Source organism: Mobula hypostoma, chromosome 27 (genome assembly GCF_963921235.1).
Source record: "Mobula hypostoma chromosome 27, sMobHyp1.1, whole genome shotgun sequence".
NCBI lineage: Eukaryota > Metazoa > Chordata > Chondrichthyes > Myliobatiformes > Myliobatidae > Mobula > Mobula hypostoma.
Genome location: NC_086123.1, coordinates 10,786,471 through 10,801,766, shown reverse-complemented (window position 1 = coordinate 10,801,766; position 15,296 = coordinate 10,786,471). Strand labels below are relative to the sequence as shown.

At 42.7% G+C, this 15,296-nt stretch overlaps 1 long non-coding RNA gene across 3 annotated transcripts in view; it reads right to left on the bottom strand.

Moving 5' to 3' along the window:
- LOC134338430 (uncharacterized) overlaps positions 1–15,296 on the bottom strand; it is a 159,776-nt gene that overhangs the window by 18,353 nt on the left and 126,127 nt on the right. For all 3 annotated transcript variants that reach the window (XR_010016227.1, XR_010016225.1, XR_010016226.1), the window contains one exon: positions 11,791–12,066. This is a non-coding gene — a long non-coding RNA (uncharacterized LOC134338430). The remainder of the gene's footprint in view (positions 1–11,790; positions 12,067–15,296) is intronic.

Here is a 15,296-nt window from a genome sequence, read left to right as displayed (position 1 = left end):
GCAATTCAGAACATGGTAGATATATACATCCCAAAGAGGAAGGAGTATTCTAAAAGCAAGATGACTCAACCATGGCTGACAAGGAAAGCCAAAGCCAACATAAAAGTCAAAGAGAGAGCACATAATACAGCAAAAATTAGTGGAAGTTAGAGGATTAGGAAGCTTTTAAAAGCCAACAGACAGCAACTAAAAAAGTCCCAAAGAATGAAAAGATGGAATACAAAGGTAAGCTAGCCAATAATATTAAAGAAGATATCAAAAGTATCTTCAGATATACAAAGTGTAAAAGGGAGGCGAGAGAAGATATCAGACTGCTGGAAAACAATGCTGGAGAGGTAGTAATGGAGGACAAAGAAAGTGGCAGATGAAGTAAGGAGTATTTTGCATCTGTCTTCACTGTGGAAGACACCAGCAGTATGCCAGAAGTTCAAAGTGTCAGGATGCAGAATTATTTGAAGTTGCCATTACCAGGTAGAAGGTTCTTGGGAAACTTAAAGGTCTAAAGGCAGAAAAGTCACCTGGACCAGGTGCTATACACCCCAGGGTTTGAAACAGGTGGCTGAAGAGATTTGGAGACATTAGTAATGATCTTTCAAGAATCAATTGATTCTGGATCATTTCTGGAGGAACGGAAAATTGCAAATGTCACTCCACTCTTCAAGAAGGTAGAGAGGCAGAAGAAAGGAAGTTATAGGCCAGCTGGGCTGACCTCAGTGGTTGGGAAGATGTTGGGATCAGTTGTTAAGGATGTGGTTTCAGGGTACTTGGAGGCACGTGATAAAATAGGCCATAGTGAGCATGGTTTCATCAAGGGAAAATCTTGCCTGACAAATCTCTTGGAATTTTTTGAAAGAATAACAATGAGGATAGACAAATGAGAATCGGCGGATATTGTATACTTGGATTTTCAGAAGGCCTCTGACAAGGTGCCACACATAGTCATAGTCATACTTTATTGATCCCAGGGGAAATTAGTTTTTGTTACAGTTGCACCATAAATAATTAAATGGTAATAAAACCATAAATAGTTAACTAGTAATATGTAAATTATGCCAGGAAATAAGTCCAGGACCAGCCTATTGGCTCAGGGTGTCTGACCCTCCAAAGGAGGAGTTGTAAAGTTTGATGGCCACAGGCAGGAATGACTTCCTATGACGCTCAGTGTTGCATCTCGGTGGAATGAGTCTCTGGCTGAATGTACTCCTGTGCCCACCCAGTACATTATGTAGTGGATGGGAGACATTGTCCAAGATGGCATACAACTTGGACACATGAGGCTGCTTGACAAGCTAAGAGCCTATATTATTACAGGAAAGATACTAGCATGGTGAGCATTAGCTGATTACATCTATGAAACCAATTAACCTACTAATCTGTCTTTCAAATGTGGGAGGAAACTGGAGCACACTGAGGATACCTGCACAGTCATGGGAAGAAGATACAAACTCCTTACCAACAGTGGCAGGAATTGAATACAGATCTAATAGTTGGTGCTCTAAAGCATTATGCTAAGCACTACACTACCATAAAGTAAAGGCATCCGTTAGTCTTGCAAGACCATGGATCTGCGCCTGGAAAGTCTTCACTCTCCAGGGCGCAGGCCTGGGCAAGGCTGTATGGAAGACCAGCAGTTGCCCATGCTGCAAATCTCCCCTCTCCATGACACTGATGTTGTCCAAGGGAAGGGCATTAGGACCCATACAGCTTGGCACCAGTGTCGTCGCAGAGTACTGTGTGATTAAGTGCCTTGCTCAAGGACACAACACGCTGCCTCGGCTGGGGCTTGAACTCACGACCTTCAGATCGCTAGTCGAATGCCTTAACCACTTGGCCACGTGCCCACTACCATACTGCCCACAAAATTCCATCCCTCACCCACACACAAGGGGCAATTTATCTTGGCCAATTAACCTGCGTGTCCTTGGGATGCAGGAGAAAACCAGAGCACTATATAGAAATGCATGTGGTCACAGAGAGAACATGAGAATTCCACACACATACATAGTGCCAGAGGTGAGGACCAGAGACTGTGCCACTGGGGCGGGAGGAGAAGATGGCAGCGCGCCGCATGTGTGCAGCTCTCCGGTGAAAATGATATCATATCTGTTAAATAGGGGCCGTGGACAATTCTGATTTGATGGAGAATGGACGTGAAAGCACAGAGGAACATCTGGAGAAATTTCTGAAACGCCCGTTCGTTGCTGTCGTTACTGCGTGGTCGTGAATCTTTCGGAGAGTAGGCCTCAAAATCCCTGGCCTTGCCTGCTTTTGGTGACCGAGAAGGAGGTCGAATCGTTCGGACAGAGATGGCGCTCAGTACTCGGTGTCGGAGAGCTGATCAGAGCTTGAAGTTTTCGGATGACTCAGAGTTGGATTGTGGTCGGCATGGCAGGGAGAGTTTTTCTTCCCTCTCCCATCTGCGTGAGATGTGGGTCATTTGAGAAACTTTGAACTTTACTGCGCTCACGGACTTCTTCATCAAGTTATGGTATTGTTACACTGTTTGTAACTATATGTTATAATTATGTGGTTTTGTCAGTTTTTTCAGTCTTGGTTTGTCCTGTGTTTTGTGATATCACACCGGAGGAAATAATGTATCATTTCTTAATGCATGCATTACTAAATGACAATAAAAGTGGACTGCGTGTCTTCATAATCATAACTGAACCCAGTGGAACTAATCTTCAAACAGAGTACAACATGGAGCAGATTCGTACTGCACAGTTAGCGCTTCCCATCAAATAAATTACTTGGACCATGACACCATCTAAGGATTAATGGTTTCTAAATTTCTAATCTGAATGTGAGGAGAGGTGGTTGGGTTAGGGCTGGGGCTTTCTCTGGGAAGTAGATCCAAAAGAACGCAGGCTGATTTTAGCTGTGAAATATGGAACCTCGCATGTTAAAGGGATGAGAGTCACAGATGGGGGCAGTTTTGGTCAATTTGTCAATGTAATATACCCAACAGCTGCCTGAGGAATTACACAGGAGCTTCCACTGTATTCACATTGTGAGGATGCAAGCGGGTTGTCAGCTTCCCATCCAAGCATCAAATTATTGCTTCCTTGACTGATAGTCAGGAGGTTTCCATTATGGGAACTGTTACAACAGATTTCCTCACAGAGGGCATGTTAAAATTCTAGCTCACCATTTACACTGCATCGCGAACTTTCCCAGAGCGGAAAAGCACACATAAATCACATTTCCCAGTCTCTGGACATTAACAATGCAAAAACTGTACCTGTAACATTAGCTGTTCCTCTTTCCACAGAAGCTTCTTGACCTGCTGAGTGTCTCCAGAATTTTCTGTTTTTATTTTGGTCTTCCAGCATTTACATAAGTTGTGATTATCCTGAGCACCCGCAGCAGATTTGAAAGCCTGATTTAAATTTGGGTGGCAAGGTGGCTAGCATAATACTACTACAGTGCCAGTGACAGTGAACTGCATTCAATTCCACTGCTGTCTATACAACATGTGTACAGTCTCCTCATGAAAGGCAGCGTACATTATCAAGGACCTCCAGCACCCAGGGCATGCCCTTTTCTCACTGCTACCATCAGGTAGGAGGTACAGAAGCCTGAAGGCACACACTCAGTGATTCAGGAACAGCTTCTTCCCCTCTGCCATCCTATTCCAAAATGGACATTGAACCCATGAACACTACCTCACTTTTTTTTAATATACAGTATTTCCGTTTTTTGCATGTTTTTAAAAATCTATTCGATATACTTATACTGTAATTGATTTGTTTATTTATTATTTTTAAAATATTAGTTATTAGTATTATTGTTTATTTTTTTTTCCCTCTGCTATATTACGTATCGCATTGAACTGCTGTTGCTAAGTTAACAAATTTCCCGTCACATGCCGGTGATAACAAACCTCGTTCTGATTCATGACTGTGTGGGTTTCCTGAATTTGTTCTGTTCTCCTCCCACATTCTAAAGACCTTTGGGTTGATTGGTCACATGGGTGTGATTGGGTGGCAAGGGCTCATGGGTCAGGTGGGCCTGTTACGGTGCTGTATCTCAAAGTAAAAATAAAAATAAATGTAAGTGCTGTTGAATAAGGTGTCAGAGGTGTGGGAAAACCCAGTGATGAACTTAAGGTTGGCGCTCCCCTTATTGGGTAAGAGGAGCGAAAATGTGGCTCAATTATGTCCGATACCAGTACCTCATGAAAGGCCACACCTTTCGACTATCTTTTTCATGTCCCTGTTATTGGTGCTTTCAGGACGACCTAACCAGAATATCAGACTCTCACCAGAGTTAGCAACAGCAGGAGAAGGCTTCTTGTTGGACTAACATCTCTAGGGGTGCTCCGTTTAGGGAAAAGTAAGAGATGAACAGAAGGAGTCCTTGGGGATTTTTTTTTACTTTTTACTTACTTTTATACTTTACTGTCGCCAAACAATTGATACTAGAGCATACAATCATCACAGCGATATTTGATTCTGCGCTTCACACTCCCTGGAGTACAAACCAATAGTAAATATTAAGAATTTAAATTATAAATCATAAATAGAAAATAGAAAAGGGAAAGTAAGGTAGTGCAAAAAAACCCAGAGGCAGGTACGGATATTTGGAGGGTACGGCCCAGATCCGGGTCAGGATCCGTTCAGCAGTCTCATCACAGTTGGAAAGAAGCTGTTCCCAAATCTGGCCATACGAGTCTTCAAGCTCCTGAGCCTTCTCCCGGAGGGAAGAGGGACGAAAAGTGTGTTGGCTGGGTGGGTCGTGTCTTTGATTATCCTGACAGTACTGCTCCGACAGCGTGCGGTGTAAAGTGAGTCCAAGGACGGAAGATCAGTTTGTGTGATGTGCTGGGCTGTGTTCACGATCTGTGTTCAGGCTTCATGTACATCCAGGGCTTAAAATAATTAACGTCTGTGGACTACGCAGGAAAGTTCAAGCTTATTGCTGTTCAAGCATACACACGTATACGGCTAAACGAAACAGTGTTCCTACGGGGACAAGGCGCAAGACACAGTACATATAATCACATGCTGTACATATGGTCATGAGCCAGCACATACAGTCTCAAAATCATATTAACAGCAGTCCCTGAGTGACGTGGCCTACAGATTACAGTCCTGCTGATGGGTCTTGGCCTGAAACATCGACTGTTCTCTTTCCCATAGACGCTGCCTGGCCTGCTGAGTTCCTCCAGCATTTTGTGTCTATAGCCTGAACATTGAAAGTTGGCATAGAGTGTGAGGTGCATGTTTATGTGAGACAGTACAATGTTACTGACACTATCATAACAAAACAGGCGGTCGTGTAAGTATGTGAAGCACAGCAATAAGAGATAAAAAGTGACCGAGGCAGGATGAGAGTGTGTCTGTGAGCTGGGGAGTTGGGGGAGGGTGGCAGGGCATTCACGGAGTGTACACGATTGTTCGGTGGCAGCAGGATATTAAAAAGTTTAACAGCCTGGGGGAAGAAGCTGTTACCCAGCCTGGTAGTTCTGGCTCTTGTGCTGTGGTATCTTTTACCTCAGGAGATCAATACTATCCCCTTACCACCTTCCATCACTTGTGACTTAAAATGACTATCCCATGGACTCCTGCCACCAGTTTCCGGGCTATGCCCGAACACAGATGATAGTAAAGAAGATTATATAGTATTATGTTAAAGATAGCAGGCTGGCTCAGCGGGCAGACTAAATGGCAGATGAAATTTAATGCAGCAGAGTGCGAAGTGATGCATTTTGGCAGGAAGATTAAGGAGAGGCAATAAGTGGCAGGATTGTGAAGTACGTGCAGAACTTCAGGCGAAACGCACATATATCCTTGAAAGTGGCAGGGAAGATAGAGAGTGGTTAGCAGAGCATATGTGATCCTGCAATTCAATAGATCATGGAGCACAGATAGAGGAAGGTGAGGTCGAATTCACATAAAATACTGCTGAGACCACAGCTGGAAAACTGCATCCAATTCCAGCCTTTTAACATTGGAAAGAATGCAAAAGGTCCCAGAGATAGGATTTAATAGAATGGTTCCAGAGACTGGGGATTTCAGCTGTAAGGTCAGACTAGAGAAGCCAGCGTTGAAAAGAAATTTGATAAATGTGTACAAGATCATGAGTGTTTTAAATATGATAAATATAGGGAAATGCTTTTCCCATTAGAGCATACAGATTTAAAATTTGAGTGGAAGATACAAGGGGGGATGTGGAGATATATTTTAAATAGGAGAAGTAGTACAATTAGAAGTGGGGGAAAACAGAATCAATTGAAAGGGAATTGAACAGACAGGGAAGAGAGAACAGTTTGCAGAGCAATAGGGAAAGACTAATGTGATTGCCCTACTGGACTTAATGGTCTATTCTTGTGCTGCAACTATTCTGTGATTTAGATATTCCGCCATGCAGGTAGGTCCTGTGAATTGCTGGAGCCCATCGTTTCACTTTACTGGTCAGGAAGAAACACCAACATGCAATTAAGTTGGAAACACATGAGGCTGCAAATGCCAGCAGCTGGAGCAACAATCAACCTGCTGGATGAACTGAATGGGTTAAACGGCATCTGTGGGAGGGGAGAGGAAAGATTACCGTCTTAGGTTGAGACCCTGTATCCTCTGTAAAATGATTATCTTCACTCTCAATCTCCTCCTAAAATTCAACAATTCCTTTCCCCCAGTAGATGCTTCTCGGCTGGCTGGGTTTCTCTAGCAGATAATTCAGGCCAACATGCGATTATTCCCTGATCTCCAAAGGAGACAGAAATACAAATCACCAAGTGACACTGCAGGAAGTGGACGTCCTGTCAGATCACCAGCAGGTGGTAAGAGTGGGCTCCCTCACCTCTGGTTCTCTGACCCTCAACACAGGTGCCCCTCAGGGCTGTGGCCTAAGCCCCCTCCTTTACTATCTGTATACCCATGACTGTGTCGCCACCCACAGCCCCAATCTGCTAATTAAATTTGCTGATGACACTACACTGATCGGCCAAATCTCAAATAATAATGAGGCAGTCTACAGAGAGGAAGTCATCACCCTGACACAGTGGTGTCAAGAAAACAACTTCTCCCTCAACGTTGCAAAAACAAAGGAGCTGGTTGTGGACTACAGGAGGAATGGAGATAGCTAACCCCTATAGATATCAATGGATCTGGCTTTAAGTTCCTCGGCATAAACATCACTGAGGATCTCATGTGGTCTGTACATACCGGCTGTGTGGTGGAAAAGGCACAACAGCACCTCTTTCACCTCAGGCAGTTGAATAAGTTTGGTATGGCCCCCAAATTCTAAGAACTTTCTCTATGGGCATGATTGACAGCATCCTGGCTGGCTGCATCACTGCCTGGTAATGGGAACAGTACTTCCCTCAATCACAGGGCTCTGCAGAGAGTGCTGCGGACAGACCAGCACATCTGTAGATGTGAATTTCCCACTATTAAGGACATTTATAAAGACAGTTGTGTAAAAAAGGGCCCAAAGGGTCACTGGAGGCACAAGTCAGCCCAACCACAAACTGTTCCAGCTGCTGCCATCCAGGAAACGGTACCACAGCACAAAAGCCAGGACCAACAGGCTCCGGAACAGATTCTTCCACCGGGCCATCAGACTGATTAATTCATGCTGATACAATTGTGTTTCTATGTTATATTGACTGTCCTGTTGCACATAATATTTATTATAAACTACTATAATTGCACATTGCACATTTGAATGGTGACCTAATGTAAAGATTTTTACTCTTCATGTATATGAAGGATGTAAGTAATAAAGTCAATTCAATTTTCCTTGCTTATCATTTACAACAAAATGCTAGTGAGGAGGCAACTTGTAGCTGATAAACCTGGCTGCTGGACCTGATAATTAGCTAAGAGAACCAGACACAGCAGTTTTCACACCACTTCTGTTCAAATGTAAGAATTTGGTTGAAAGGCTGTGTGAAAGAGTCAAAACTAATATTTGGGGTTGTTGAGGAGAGGGTGATTGATGGTATTGTTGATTGAAAGAGATTATCTGTCACTACAATATATAAAAAAACAGAGGCTTTTGCTGTTCCATCAGCTATTGTACATCACCATCCAAAGCCAAAATGGTAGACACTCATCTACTGCTACCTCTCTCTCTACATCTAATTTTGTCAGACTACATTTCTGAGAAACACTTCCAAAACTTAAAGCATTGCAATTTATTGTAAGTGAATGGAAGTGTACAAAGGATGCAGGAATATTTAGGTAACACACACACAGTGCTGGAGGAACTCAGCAGGCCAGGCAGCACCTATGGAAAAGAGTAGAGTGAACGTTTCAGGCCGAGACTCTTAATCAGGACTGGAAAAAAAGATGAGGGGTCAGAGTAAAAAAGTGGGGGGAGGGGAGGAATAATCACAAGTTGGTAAGAGAAACCAGGAAGGGTGGAAAGGGCGAAGTAAAGAGCTGGGAAGTTGATCGGTAAAAGAGATACAGGGATGGAGAAGGGGGATTCTGACAGGAGAGGACAGAAGCCCGTGGAAGAAAGAAAAAGGAGAGGACCACCAGATGGAGGTGATCAGCCGATAAGGAGATAAGGTAAGAGAGGGAAATGGGAACAGGGAATGGTGGGAGGGGGGCATTACTGGAAGTTTGTGAAATTGATATTTATGCTATCAGGTTGGAGGCTACCCAGATAGAATATGAGGTGATTCTCCTCCAACATGAGTGTGGCCTCATCGCGACAGTACAGGAGGCCATGGACTGAAAATATTTAGGTATACACAAAGCCATTCTTTACTTATGAGTTTGAGATAAAGAAAATGACCATGGATTATGGATATTTATTACTTTGAAATAAGAATGATACTAAGCAAAGCTGAATTTTCCAATGAAAATTCTTTTTAATAATACTGATGAATAATGTATGAGCGTGTACAGCTCATTAAAATGTGTTATATAGACATTTGCTAGAAAGATCAAAAGTTTACTGCAGTGATACACTCTCAGTGTCAACTTTATTAGGTACACCCATACACCTGGTCGTCAATTCAAATATTGACTTGGCCAATCACAAGGCAGCAACTCAATGCATAAAGATATGGAGACACGGTCAGGAGCTTCAGTTGTTATTCAGATCAAACATCGGAATGTGATTTAAATGACCTCAGCTGTGGAATGATTATTGGAGCCAGACAGGGTGGTTTGAGTATCTCAGAAATTGCTGATCGCCTGGGATTTTCATGCACAGCAGTTTCTAAAGTTTATAGAGAATGGTGCGAAAAACCAAAAAGCATCCAGAGAGTGGGAGCAATGTGGGTGAAAATGCCTTGCTAACGAGCGATGTCAGAGATAAATAGCCAGACTGGGTTAAGCTGACAGGAAGGTGACAGTATGGAGGAGATTGGAAAAAGGCCACAGAAAGTCGTAAACTCAGCCAGCTGCACCATGGGCAGCATCGAGGACGCCTTCAAAGGCGATGCCTCAACGAGCCAGCATCTATCGGTAAGGACCCCCATCACTCAGGACGTGTCTTCTTCTCATTGCTCCCATCAAAGCGGTCAAAAGCCTGAAGATATGCTCTCCACATTTCAGCAACATTTCCCTCGGCCAGCAGACTTCTGAACGGACAATGAACCCATGAATACTATCTCAATATTATTTTTTGCTTTCTTTTTACACTACTGACAAGTTATTTTTATATATACTCCTTGTAATCTATAGTTTTCTTTTTTATTATTATGTGCTGCAAAACAAGAAGTTTCATGATATGTGCCAGTGATTCTGACCGTGAAATGGACGGGCTACAGCAGTGGAAGACCATGAGCGTACACTCAGTGGCCACTTCATTAAGTACCTCCTGCACCTAATGATACATAGTCACTGAGTGTATATTTTCCTTATATCTCATAGCTGACTGTGTGGTAAACCATATATACATAGGTCCTGATATGCCTGGACACGCCCCTCTGCTGACTGCTCCTGTGGTTCCTCCCACAGACCCTGAATAAAGGCGATTGTGTCACTGCTCCTCTCTCAGTCCAGGATGTTGGTCCATTTACTGCTCAGTATTGACTCTACTTCCAGTCTTTTGGAGTAATTGATAGTGCATCAGACTGTTACCTGTATCACAGAGTGCATCATGCAAAAGTTATCTTTCCATTGTAGAAACCGTGTCCTACCAGTGAACATGGTCCTCTGTATTTGGTCTGGAACTCACCTGAAAACCTATTGGATAGCAACTACTCACACTGGGAAAAGTGCCAAGACATGGCACTAGAAAATTTCAAAATATTGAGCTACAGTGGAAAATGACTTCCTAACCATCTATTCTGCTCATTGTAGCTTTACAAGTCAGGTCTTCTGATGAAGAAATAATCAGCTCTATGCTTTGCTTCCTATCACATCTGTGGAAATCTCTTGAGTCATCTTTTGAGCACAGCCCATTGATACATCCAATAGTTTAAAACTTGCATTGGATTTAATTTCCATTATCTCCTTGGAGTCCTAAGTTTTTGAGTTTTAACATCAATACAAAGTTGTAGCCAACTTGAGCTTGGCACTTTAACTGTCTATTAAAACATTCCATTTGGTCACACAGAATGGCTGCAAGCAATCTAATAGAAATGTTATTCAAAACCCTGTGCACATCTGCCAGCCATTCTCAATGTCTGGTTATCCACCTGTGATAGCTCATTCATCAGAGCCGTCTGTTACTCAACTCAGGTGTGCAAAAAGTAATACTCAAGTCAACATGCAACTGGATCAGAAATAAACTGACATGACAGTGCCTTGGAAAAAGTTGTCAGTGCTTGTGGCACTGGCTCAGTCATTGCAACCACAGGTTCATCCAAATTTAAAGCCAAAGTACCTCAGAAGCAACGGGCTCAGAACCAGATCAGAATCAGAATCAGGTTTAATAACAGCGGCATATATCGTGAAATTTGTTAACTTCGTGGCCGCAGTACAGTGCAATACATAATAACAAAAACTGTGAATTACAGTAAATACATATTTATGATGACGGAGGTGAAGAAGCTGCTCCTGAATCGTTGAGTCTCTGCTTTCAGGATCTGGGATCTCCTCGCTGATGGTGACAATGAGTAGAGGGCATGTCGTAGGGGATGGGGGTCCTTAATGATGGATGCCGCCTTTTTGAGTCATCGCTCCGTGACAATGTCCTAGGGGAGGCTAGTACCCAAGATGGAACTGACTGAGTTCACAATTTTCTGCAGCTTATTTTGATCCTGTGCAGTGGACAACCCCCCCACCATACTAGACGGTGATGCAGCCACTTCGAACGTTCTCCATGGTACATCTGTAGAAATTTGCGAGTTCTTTGGTGAATTCCCAATCTTCTGAAGCTCCTCATGGAAGATAACTGCTATGGTGCCTTCTTTGTGACTGCATCAGTATGCTGGGCCCAGAATAGATCCTCAGAAATGCTGACACCCAGGAACTTGAAATTGCTCACTCTTTCCACTTCTGCTCCCTCTATGAGGACTGGTGTGTATTCCATCACCATGGCAAAGAAAGTGACAAGTTCAACTTTTTAGAGTTATTGTAAATGGAGAAAAGTCCTGAGGTCACTCTGTTTAACCTCCCCTCGGCCCAGGGGAAAAAAAAAGTCATTTTTGTGAATTAATATTTTCCCATCACAGCCTGAATAAACTCTTTGTGACAGAAAATTTTACAGCAATATTTTATTGTTCTAATTACATGAAGAATGTTTACAACACAACAGTGTTGATTCCTGCTGGCAAAGCCAATGTCATTTGCAAATATTTGGTAGGCATTGATGTTTAAACCCAAGATTATTACCCGTCAACCATCAGTCTCCTGAACAAGCATGTATAACTTCACTCACCTCAACTCTAAACTGACTCCACAACCTATGGTCCTGACGAAGGGTCTCGGCCCGAAACGTCGACTGTACCTCTTCCTAGAGATGCTGCCTGGCCTGCTGCGTTCACCAGCAACTTTGATGTGTGTTGCCACAACCTATGGAGTTATTTTCAAGAACTCAGCAACTCATGTTCTCAATATTATTTTTATTTGCACAGTTCGCCTTCTTTTGCACACTGTTGTTTACCTGCGTGTTTTTTTTTCATTGATTCCATTGTATTTGTTTGACTGTGTATGCCTGCAAGAAAATTAAACTCAAGTTAGTATATGGTGGCATGTACATAATATGATAATATTTACTTTGAACTATGGAATTTGAAGTTAGCTCCTTGAGAGAAGTTAAGTTGCCTGATCATTAATGCAGCAGCAAATACCCAATGCCCACTGCATTGCTGCAGGGACTTCAGCTTCAGTCTTGACCTCTTGTGCAGATTTTGCATGTACTCTGAGTGACCGTGAGTCTTCTTTGGGGTGTCTTGCTTCATCCCAAATCCTAAGGCATGTTGGTAGTGCAATGCCCTGGTTAAGATTTTTACTACTAAGCTGTGAGTTATTTTAGTTTAACAGTTTTCCGTGAAAGCAGTGTGTCCTGCTCGAAAGAATGTTTTGGCTTTGGCTAAAGATAAAGGGCCATGTTGTCCGACTGAGGAACGTTGTGTCAGCCATTCAGGGGTGGGATGGCATGGAACATTCTCAAGAGCTGGGTGAGAAGAGATGTCTAAAGGTGGTAGTCCGGTTTGGGGTCTTTTCACAGAGAGAAGAGCACCAAGGAAGACGACAGGAGATCCCTTTCAAAGGGGAGACCCTTTTGCAAGTAGTGCTTTGTGAGGCACAGAATTCCATGAAGAGGAGTTCTACCTGTGGTTGGTAATGAGAATTCAGTACCACGAGTAAAGCAATACACACCGTTTCTACAGGAACGAGTTCCAATGTTTATGTGCACACTTAGGCTGGTTTAACTCTAACGGACCATTTTATTTTTTTCTTTCTCTATTAATTGTTTGATAAAGTTGAAAATTGGTAAATATACTTTCTTTATAATTTTATGCAGGTGTACAGTTGGGCATTCCTGGGCTCCCGATAACTGTTTATTGGCAATATTTACACAGCATTTGCTCAAATCGGGGTTCCTTTAAGTGGAACATCATGACATTTCTGTTTGGTTGAACCCCAAATCATACCGACCGTAGACATATATTGCTAATGAAAGGTGGACTTCTCATCGTTGAGACACATGGCTGTTAGCAGAGTTAGCTAAAAAGCCAAGTAGTGTGTGGGCCCTGGTGAAAGGGTTACAGTTGGATAATCAACTACCCAAAAGTGCAGGTATATGGCAAAAGGATCGAAGGGGAGTACTGGAAGCTGTCTTCGCTACACTGGGCTGAAAGTATTCCATCTGTATCACTGTATGTATTCTGATAGTAAAGTCAAATCTAATACTGGGAGAATAAATGAATTGGTGTAGAATTAAATTTTGCCTGACTGCTAAATTTTGAGGCAGAATCAGTGAGTCATCATCTAGCAACATAAGAATTCTGTTGCAATACATTTTGGACTTCCAATAAAGTGGAGTACAAATGCATTCATCCTGAAGCCATTTTGGGAAAGAACTGTAATTATGATGACGTATTTGCTAGACATATTGTACCTGAAATAGTAAATCTTAGAACAATTGATTGTCTTTTTTTCCCCAAAAACAAATGTCATTTTAACTTCATCTGAATGAAGCTCTCTGAGCACCTCTTGGCTTGAATGAAGAAATGTATCTTTAGACCATAAGATATAGAAGCAGAATGGGCCATTCGGCCCATCGAGCCTGCTCCTGCTCTGCCATTTAATCATGGCTGAATTTCTTAACCCCATTCTCCCTGTAATTCTTAGACCCCTCATCATCAAGAAGCTATTTACTTCTTCAGCAATTTAGTGCAGAGTGGGCCCTTCTGGCCCTTCAAGCCATCTCACCCCTCTACACCACAACCCTAATTAACCCTAACCTAATCATGGGACAATTTATAATGACCAATTAACATACAGTCTTTGGACTGTAGGAAGAAGGCAGAGCACCCAAGGAAAACACATGCATTCCATGGGTAGAATGTACAGTGACTCCTTACAGATGGTGCTAGAATCGAAGTCCGAACTCCGGAACGCCCCAAGCTGTAAGTGTTGCACTGACCACTACATAACCATGGCATGGCTATCAATTTCTGTTCGATACACCCTCCACAGCCTTCTGTAGCCTCAGATTCACCACCCTCCGTAAAAGCTAATCATATCTCATTCAGATTCCTAACACCATCAAAACCATCTTGCTGAAGGGAACAAAAATTTGACAGCTGTAATTCTAAAGTAAGGTGCACAGTCACTTCCCTCACCGGTAATGATATGAAACATTGACTGTTTTCTTCCACAGATGCTGTCTAACCCTCCAGCATCTTCCTTATTGCTCTAGATTCCAGCATTTGCAATGTTGTGTCTTCATTCTGGTAACTTAGTCACTCTTAGACTGAGGCCAGGTATGTAAACTGCCAAGACCTATAATATGAACTGCCTGTTGTAGCGTGGATGAAATTACCGGACAGACAGAGTCACTGGTAGATACAAAGCAGCTTCTTTATTCGACACAACAAAGTACAGCAGGCATCTCAAGACACTTTCCACAGAAAGGTCTGTTGGCTCAACGTGGGCTCGATATTTATATGCTAAACACAAAGGCAATTGCTACTTAAAAGTTATAGACAATGCATAGACAATGCTTCCTATTGAAGCTACATACAAAATATCACACCATCCTTTCCTCCTGACGCCAGCATGTCTGGGTTGGTATCCACAGTCTTTAGGAATGTAAGTTAAGTCTACGATACACTTATTTGGCATTTCCCGTGCTAACATAGAAGACAATTAATATTTATAATGTATAGGTGATACTGCCTTCGAAACTACAGCATCAGGTCAAACTACCAGAAGTATCTGGTATCCACACCTTTTAGGAAGCCCATTGTGGTGGACTCAATCCAGTCCTTTGTCAAACAGTTAAAATAGAAGTCTGGTGGCCAAAGTCATTTAAGTGCTAACAAATCATCTACCTAAAAAGAAATCCACTCTAACGCTGCCCATTCAATGTTAACATCAGATAGCACTGACTGTAATCGTGGAGATCTCTCACCAAGATTGTTGTTCCACATTCTCCAGTGAACAGATGTAACTTGCAGATGCTCGGCGACTAGCTCACACAAAGATCAAGTAAGTACGAAAACAAAGCAAGTCTCAGCTGAAAGAACCACGTGCTCAAAACTCAACTTGCACAGCTTGTTCTCCATTCGACAGCACAAGTCAAGGTACCTTGCGACAGAATGAACGTCAGCAACTAGGAGATGACAGGGAATAGGCTGAAAGAGCAGGTAAGTACAATTAAGTTTCAGTTGCGGAGATGAGGAGATGTCACAAGCAGCAGACAGTATGATGGGT